Genomic DNA, 9,784 nt, shown 5'->3' with positions numbered 1-9,784 from the left:
TGGACTGAAATTAAATTTCCATCATTTATGTGGATAGCAACCCAAAATAATATTACAGTTACAGAGAAATAAAGGTATTTATTATGCACATCTGTTTTCTGTGAGCTGAAATTTGTAACCAAAACATCTGGCTGCAATCTATGTGTTGGGACAAGCAGCACATATTCAAAATTAGAAAAAGAAGAAGCAGGAAGGCTGGGAAGTAAAGGTTCCTTGGATCACTGGAGTCTGTTTTGAACCCCAAATATAGCCTATGATCAGAGCCTCACTAGGAATCTCATAAAAAGTTATTGTTGTGGCTGAAATCCAACTCCAAAAAATGTGTTTTGACTACAATTAGTAGATATCTTTTACATTCCATTCTTTTTGGGGTTGTCAATGAAGCTCTTTAATGCAGAAGCTACACTTGGATGGTTTACCATTCCTCTAGCTCTCATCACTTGTATCCCACCCCTAGGAACCCTTTACAAGCTTCATCATGACATCTGGAGTTTGTCTGTTCCAAGGAAACAGTCTCTGCTTCTGGTTGCTGATCCACCTCTGGTCTTCATTTCTCCACAGGCCATATCATGAAGAGGAAACCCACTGCTTGATATTCTAGTCACTTGGGATTGCTCTGGGATCCCTTAAAACCACTAGGAAAGAAGAGTTTTCTTAGGAAGGTGATTCTCAAAATCCCCATGTGTATTAGTCAACCAAAGGGGTGCTGAGGCAAAATACCAGAAATTGGAGCCACATTCCCCCTAACCTTTGGCAAACAGGCTCGACACTCTCAGAGCAATGAGTTGACAACCTGCCTTTCCCTAACCTTTGGGGAACAGGTCCATCCCTCTCAGATCTGTGGGATGCTGACCTTAACTGCCCTAATCCTTGGGGAATGTGCTCCACCCTCTCTGAACCCTGGGACAGCAAAACTCTCCCACAACATTGGGCAGGAACATCTACCCTCTTCAACTGCTGGAGCAAACTCACCCTCTCTGTACACATGGATAGGGTTCTTCTGTTGGCCCAAGGAGATGTCCTAATTCCAGATCTCACCTTCCATGGTTTTCCTTTTGAAGTCATTTCCCCTTCAATCTTTCCTTTCCATGTCCCTTTTATTCCAGGCTGACAGTGGTTTTGTTCATATAGCTCTCTCAAAAAGTCTGTTGGTTTAGCATGCAGGAAGCAAGGGTCCAAACCATCAGACACTAAGACTTTCCACAAGTCTTTCCAACATATCTACATCTTCAATCCTGATTTAAAAGTTCCAAGTTTAGTTAAGTCCTCCAGTGGGGCACTTTCATCTGGGAGCTTGATTTCCAGAGGCTTGGAATTTCCAGAATCAGTTTCTGTTTTCTTTGTGCCCAACAGTTCAGTCCTCAGCTTATCTCTCTCATCTAGAATTTTGCTATAAGCTGCAAGCAGAAGCCAAGCTGCATTCTCTGGGTTTACTTTGGAAAGTTCTTCAGCTAAATGTCCAGGTTCATCATTTTCAAATTCTGCCTTCCATAAAACACCAGGAGTTAATCTTGCTAAGTTCTCTGCAATTTTAAAACATGGATCACCTTTCCTCCAGTTTCCAATAATAGATTCATCATTTACTTCTAAGGCATCATAAAAAGTCTCTTTAGCATCCATATTGCTATCAACAGTCTCTTCAAAGCAATCTAGGCCTTTTCCATCAAGCTTCTCACAATTTCTCCAGAAAATACCACCTACCCATTTATAAAACCATTCCAGCATTTCATAATTGCAGAAGCACTTTCCCACTCCTTGGTACCAAGTTCTATATTAGTCAGCCAAAGGAGTGCTGATGCAAAATACCAGAAATTGGTTGGTTTTGATAAAGGCTATTTATTTGGGGTAGGAGCTTACAGATACCAGGCCATAAAGCATAAATTACTTCCCTCACCAAAGTCTATTTTCTCGTGTTGGAGCAAGGCAGCTGCCAATGTCTGTGAGGTTTCAGGCTTCCTGGGTTCCTCCCCTCCTGGGGCTTGCTTCTATTCCTCTGTGTGCTTACTTCCTGGGGCTCCAGCTTAAGGCTTCAGCATCAAACTCCAACATCAGAAAACCCCTAACTCTGTCCTTTGCCATGCCTTTTATGTGTGAGTCCCCACCCTTTGGTGCCCTACTGGCACAAGAGGTTTACATAATTACTTGATCAAGTAAACCTATGAGTCCAATATAATCTTTTATGCCCAGAGGTAAAAATCAGTTTACAAACATAATCCAATATTTCTTTTTGGAATTCATCAATAATATCGAACTCCTACACCATGGAATACGAATACATTCCAAACCTGAGGGAGGTTTTCAAACAGGAAATGGTGAGGAGATTTCAACAAAAGATTCAGAAGATTTGCATCTTTCCTTTCTCCATGCCCATTTCCTTCACTGGATTTCCCCTTCAAAAAAAAAGTTTTTGGTGAGTTATTTCATGAATTTCCCAGTGCGAATTCCTTATGAAATCTTATGAACAGTTTCTATAATATATTGGGAAGAACATATATTTGAATTTAAATTAAATTAAATAGATCTAGAAAAAGGAATAGAATGAGGGTGGTTTGACAAAGAAGTCCCTGGGCAGCCATTAGGACATACATTCAACAGGAGTCTAACCTCAGAGGAGCTCATGAGACATCTACCCATGGTATCCGTATTCCCTGGTATTGGGCTCACTAACTCACATTCCTCACACAGATCTTCCATGTCCTGCTCCCAGAAATTATCATCTCTTACCCCATGTTTTGAAATTGTGGTATGTTACCTTTGGCTTCTCTTCTTTCATTTGCCAAAATCTTCATGATCACTAGTGTGGTAGTTTGAGAATGTGTGTACACCAGAAAATCATGTTCTTAGAGCTGATCCATTCCTGTGGGTGTGAACTTATTGTGGGTGGGATCTTTTGATTAGGTTACTTCAATTAAGGTGTGACCCAGGGTGAATCAGTCCTCTTACTGGAGTCCTTTATCAACAAGTTGAATATGGAGAGGGAAACAAAGAGAAAGTCACAGAAGCAGAGAGAAAGTCATAGAAGCCAAAAGCCAAAAGCAACAGAACCCAGAAGAAAAGGGAGAGACCAGCAGATGCCACCATGTGCCTTGCCATGTGACAGAGGAGTCCAGGATTGCCAGCTGCCGGACTTTGGGGAGAGAGCATCACTTGATGATGCCTTGATTTATACATTTTCACAGCCTCAGAACTGTAAGCTTGGTAGCTGATAATTCCCCACTGTAAAAGCCAACCCATTTCTGGTATATTGCATTTTGATACCCTAACAGACTAAAACATATTGTTTACAAGTAGCTACTGATGACAAAAGAAATGACTATTGTTGGGAGCAGATGTTGCTCAAGCGGTTGAGCGCCTGCTTCTCACATGGGAGGTTCCAGATTTGGCTTCCAGCCTCCTAAAAAACAACAACAAGCAAACAAATGAAAAAACAACAACTCAGGGGAGCCTATGTGGCTCATTGGTTGAGCACTGGCTTCCCACATACGAGGTCCCAGGTTAAAAAAAAAAAAGTGATTGTCACCACTTAATACAATTGGCTTAGTTGTAAGCCACAACCTCTGATTGAATGTGAGAGGCTATTAGAGTTCATGAGAACTATGAACAACAACACAAAGAACAATGCAGTCACACCTTCAATACTTAGAAAAGTATCAAAGAATCAGGAGTAACCCTTCAGATTCAAGGAGCCAAGTGGTTGAGGCAATGAGTGGAAATTCTTTCCCTACAATGGGATGATCCTACTTCAGATCCCTGGACTAATTTTACACAGAGAGTTCTTATGCTAGGCGATAGCCCACAAAGGAACAGTGAGGAAAATTGCCGCAGCATGATGGGATAAACAGCTTCCTCCCCCTACTACAAAAGGATCACCAGGTGGCTCTTAGAGTCTGGCAACCCTAAATTAACTCAGCAGACCTCTTGCCATTATGAATTCAAGCTGGAAGTCTAGAGTGGGCATCCATCAACTCTGTGATGGAAATAGTGATAGCTGAGGCTGCTCCTAAATTTATGTCTACTTGATGGGACCATAAAAGAGTTTTAACTGCCTCAAACTCAAGCCCAGTTGTTTGCCACTGTAGACCAAGCCTGCAGACACCTGGAAGGAAGGATTACTCACTGTCCCTCCTGTACTTTGATTGTATTTATGAATGGCACTCAGTACTGAAATTGATACTGTTTATTTATAAATCTGCCTCTCTCATTCCAATCTGTAACCCCTGTACTTGGCCCTTCGTAAATGCTTGGCCAACATTTGTTAAAAGGAATAGAAATGAACTTTGAAAATCAGTGTCCACATATGAGTTGCTTTTATTGCCTACCTCATCTCCATAGGTGTATAAGTCCAAAAGTCAATAAAATCACATTTTTATCCTGCATAGTTTTGTCCAGCAAGAACTGGTGTTTTCCACTGGGAAGTAATACAAGGTTTGATTGATACATATTTCTGTGGATTTTCTATATAGATATCACTGCTTCATGATTGGTTTGGGCCAAACCAGACTTAGGGACAAAATCAATTCGAGTATTTCACCAAGGCTAAGATTATATGTGTCTAACATTAAGATAATTTTAAAAGCCTTCCAGGGAAGCAGATGTAGCTCAAGCGATGGGCTTCTGCCTACCACATGGGAGGTCTGATTTCGGTTCCCAGTGGAGAAGGTGAGCTGGCGCAGTGGGCAGGTGCAGTGAACTGATGCAACAAGATGACACAACAAAAGAGACACAAAAAGGAAAGACAATGAGAGGCACAACAAACCAGAGAGCTGAGTTGGCTCAGGTGATTGAGCACCTCTCTTCCACATGAGAGGTTCCTGGTTTGGCTCTTGGTGCTTCCTAAAGAGAAGACTAGCAGACAGAGAGCACACGGCAAATGGACACAAGTGCAGATAGTGCCTGTAAACAACGGAGAGGGTAGCCAATAAATAAACAAAATAAATCTTTTTTTTAAAAAGCCATCCAACAGTATTTTAACAAAAACATGTAAATTGAGAATATCAGTGGATATTTGGGTCAAATAAGGTCACACTGTTATAGTCTCCTTATAGATGATCACCAAAACTCAATCTGATTTAACAATTGGCAGGTGACACCTTCTTTGTACCCAATACTTACGCATCATCTAGCATGTTTCCCACTGCATTAACTTTTTGTTTTGTTTTGTTTTGTTTTACAATGTGTATCTACTGAGTTATCACCCAGACATGTGCTAGAGTGACACACACTTTCCAAAGAATGTATAAATGACACTACCTGCAGTGCAACAAAAAAAAAACACAGCAGAAGGTAAACAGGGTTAGAAACCTGGTATGAGGGAAGCAGAATTGGGTCAACAGATAGAGTGTCCACCTACCACATGGGAGGTCCAGCATTCAAACCCAGAGCCTCCTGACCCATGTGATGAGCTGGCCCATGCACAGTGCTGATGCATGCAAGGAATGCCGTGCAATGCAGGGGTGTCCCCTGTGTAGGGGAGCCCCATGCACAAGGAGTGTGCCCCGTAAGGAGAGTCGCCCAGCACAAAAAAAGTGCAGCCTGCCTAGGAATGGCACCACACACGGAGAGCTGATGCAGCAAGATGACATAACAAAAAGAGATACAGATTCCTGGTGCCGCTGAAAAGACAAGCAGGCACAGAAGAACACACAGAAAATGGATACAGAGAGCAGACAACAGCAGGGAAAGGGAGAGAAATAAATAGAAAATAAATCTTTAAAAAATAAAAGAAAAAAAAAAGAATCCTGGTATGAGAGTAGACTGGTGCCTTGGGAGATGAACTTGACTCTACTACAATGTACTGCTAAAGTGTAGAAGGTTCAGTGGTGTCATTTAAGCATTAGATGTTTCTACAGGAGGAAAATTGCAGGACAGAAGCCAGGAAAATTTGACAGACATTTAGTCTTTTGTTGCTCTGTTTTCTGGGCTCCAGCTTTAACTCTCAGTAATACTCAGCCTAGGCCACTTTCAACCACAAAAATGATTAGGAAAGAAGATATTTAATTTATATTTCATTTCACTATAGTCTACTGTGAATTGAAAAGGTGTCCTAAACTTCTAAAGGTGTTTGGCTTCTGTTCCTTCCTGTCACATGCACACTCCTCTGCCACTGCCAACAGCTTTAACTGTTCTTGTCTTGGGACTGCTCCATATTCTGAAAAATGACTTAGGGTTCCAAATAGCTTTTGTTATTTTGTGTTATCTATCAATATTGAGTTACCTACCACTATTGATATCAATTAACATTGATATTAACTGATATCAATATCAATTAAAACTGAGAAAACATTTAATTTTTATTAATTCATTACTTTATGTTAATAATTCTATTTGTCATTTATGAACCCATTAAATGTTAGAATAAATAACATAGCTTAATGAAAAATAAATATATATCCAAAAAAATAATCAAGAGTGGCATTCTGTCACCTTTTTGCATATCTCTTAATGTCTGCCTTAATTGGATTCTTGATTATTATATTAATGATTATCAATTGGATTATTAATTATTTATTAATTGGGTGGTTGGGTTCTCATTATCTGCTTCTGTATTCAATCCAATGCAATATGTAGTTTTAATTAAAGTAAGTGAAGAAAATTCAGCCTCAAACAGAAATGTAGTTGAAAAAGGGATGAGTATCTAATAGCTCTTTTTTTCATAATTGTAGCTGTACTTCTTACATACTACACCCAAACTCAAGAAGTTGTAGTTTCTGGAACCACATCAGTGAACTTTTCACATTTTGTTACATTAAAGCCCATTGGTCTCTCTTGCATTTTTATGAATCCTTTATCCATGTATAATTTCATACATCATTCGTTTTATCAGAAAATCTTGGTTCACTAAGTTGTACAGATCTTGCAAATGTTGACATTTAATTATACCTTATTTTAAAAATCACTATTAATATTACCACCAATTTCATCAAAAAAGCCTTTCAGTATTGAGGAAATTGTCAAGTTCATGTCAAGTTTTTCAACGTTCTTATTTTCTCTTGAAAGCTTAAATTTTATCATTGGTAATAAATTCTGTCAGTTGGTTTCCTTGAAGTTTTCAGGCTCACTCCATTCATTTTAAAGAAAATTTCTGCCAAATACCTAATGACCATTGTTTGTCTCTCACCCGTTCATTAGATAAAAACGGTGTTCCATCTCAGTCACACACATGCCTTTCTAAAACCAAGACAATGATCAGACTTAGGAATACAACAGAAGCCTTTCATGTGAGCTTCCCACTTGCCACACAGAATATTAAAAGGATGTGCACATGAGGGTCTAGATTTAACAAAATTAATTTTTATAGCTTTATCAAGACATTTTAAGTGAGAATGGCCTTTTCTAATTATAAACTCATGGCAATGAAAAATACAAAGACTACTATTACCATTGCTTTCACATGAAAGGAGCAATTGTCAACAAAGCAAAACAGGCAAAAAGGTTGTTTTTTTATGAAAATGGTGTTGACCTGTGGACCCCTGAAAAGGTCTCAATGCTGAGCGTCTGTGGTTGAGAACTGTTGCCTTATAGTGAAGGGAAAGATGGAATAAGCCTCAGGGACCAGGGTTTGAACGCTTCGCTAAGAAGTTCAGCAATGTATTAGCTACTTGAGCATAAGAAGTTAAACTCTGTGAACCTCAGTTTTCTCACCTATGAAACAGAAGAAAAAAAATTAATGGACAGTCTTAGCTTATTAAAAGGAAGATGTGTAAAGTAAGTGCTTGGAATATTGACCAAACACTAGAATATAGCCCAAGGCCATGTATGCAAGGGAATTCATGTACAAGGAAAACTATTAGAGAAAAAAAAAATGTTCTTTGCTTAATATATTCTTGCATTCACTCAAAACTCTTTATGAAGTGCTAGATGATGAGATATACAAGCAAATGGCATGATCTCTGCTGTCAAATAATTTACAGAGGGCACGACCATTTAAATCAAGCACAATGGCTTGATCTGATCAGTGTTATAAGAAATGTATGTACAAAGTGTGGAGGTCAGGCAGTGAAATATTTGTTCAAAATTCACATCTGCATTTAGGAAGCCAATTTAAAAAAGAAGATGGGGTCTTGGGCCAGTCCAAGTGGAGGCAACTTAGAGGGCCTGGTTTTGGCAAGGTTTACCAGGTCACCAAAGTACCTGATGGACTAAGAGGGAGCCCAGGTCCAAAAGGCACCCGTCCCCACTCCCTGAATCTGAACTACAGATTGTGCCCTTCGGATGGGGAGGAGCATCTTGGCAACCCGTGTCATGAGCACTGGATTTTCACTTGCCCACCTTGGTGGTGAGAAGAAGATGTTTCCTCCCACACACACACTGTGGGAACCTTAGAACCTATGACAATACAGAACTCTTCCTGTTCTATGAGTGATGACTTCCACTTTGGCAGGTGCTGTTGTGGGTGCCAGGGCCTCCAGTTGTTGACTTTGCTCTACATGGCCAAAAGGGCAAAGTGCTAATGGGGTAGGAGAGATGTGATTCATTGCAGGTTGGGGTAAGTATAAAAGGGAAAGGAAAGTCATTTTCTTCCCAATACAAGTGCTATCATTTGAGTTACTTGTGAGTGTTTCCATGGAATAGGCCACCAAGGTGAGAGTTCAGAAGGATTATACCAAGGCCTTCAGCATGAAAGAACACCACCATACAGACACAGCAAATTAAGCCATCATTTTTTCCCAGCAAAACAGGCAGATAACAAGTGCAGGCTTATGTTGCAACTTCATCTGAGAGAGGAGAGAGGAAAAAGAAAGATAAAATGAGCAGTCATGGAGACAATTGTCATTTTACATATGGGGTAGGGAATTTTACTATCAGTATTAGAGTTTGAGGACCAGGAGTCAAGAATAACCTATATATTTAACAAATTGGCACTAAACCCTGTTCTGCAGAGTGAGATGATTTGATTGGCTTTATTTATGCTCAGAATTTCTGAGGATGGCTTCACCATAGATGATCCTTTGCAGCAATACAGATATTTCCAGTATGAGGTTACAAACAAGAAGGAAAATTGAAAAGGACAATGAGTTGCACATTCATACCTTTACATGATATAATTCTTTCCCCCACCCCCACCCCCATCCTGCTGCTTTTGCTGTCTGTGTCCATTTGCTGTGTGATCTTCTGTGTCTATTTCTCTTTTTGTCTTCTCTTCTCATTTTCTCCTCTAGGATTCACCGGGATTCAATCCTGGGCACCTCTGATGTGTAGAGAGGTTCCCTGTCACTTGCACCTCAGTTCCTGGTTTCCGTTGCATCTTGCCTTGACTCTCCCCTTCGTCTCTCTTTTTCTTGTGTCATCATCTTGCTGTGTGGCTTAACATGCAGGCACTGGCTCACCGTGCAGGTTGCCGTGCAGGCACACCTTTTACCAGGAGATCCCACGGATCAAACCCGGGTCCTCCCATATGGTAGACAGAAGCCCAATCACTTGAACCACATCTGCTTCCTGTGATATGATTCTTCATACTTACTACTAAATGTTTGAATAGATGGATGAATGGGTGTGGATGGATGGATTGATGAACGGATGGAGAGACAGAAGGGAAAGTAGATTAGCAGGTGGTTTGATGTGAAATGTGAATTTTGGAGCCAAAGATGAAATAAATTTTAGGATGAAATTTAAATGACAGGTTACCTCAGGAGAGCTATCTTAAGAGAGCTGTTTGCCCAGAGGGTGGAGAGCACAACTGAGAATCGTAGCTCTGGCCTTGAACTGGAGATTGGAAATCACTGTGAACCTCTCAAATGCTCTGTATCAGTAAAGGGCACTTACTTCTGTTCCACTGATGGGGGGC

Source organism: Dasypus novemcinctus, chromosome 16 (genome assembly GCF_030445035.2).
Source record: "Dasypus novemcinctus isolate mDasNov1 chromosome 16, mDasNov1.1.hap2, whole genome shotgun sequence".
NCBI classification, from domain to species: Eukaryota; Metazoa; Chordata; class Mammalia; order Cingulata; family Dasypodidae; genus Dasypus; species Dasypus novemcinctus.
This window is presented reverse-complemented; position numbering follows the sequence as displayed.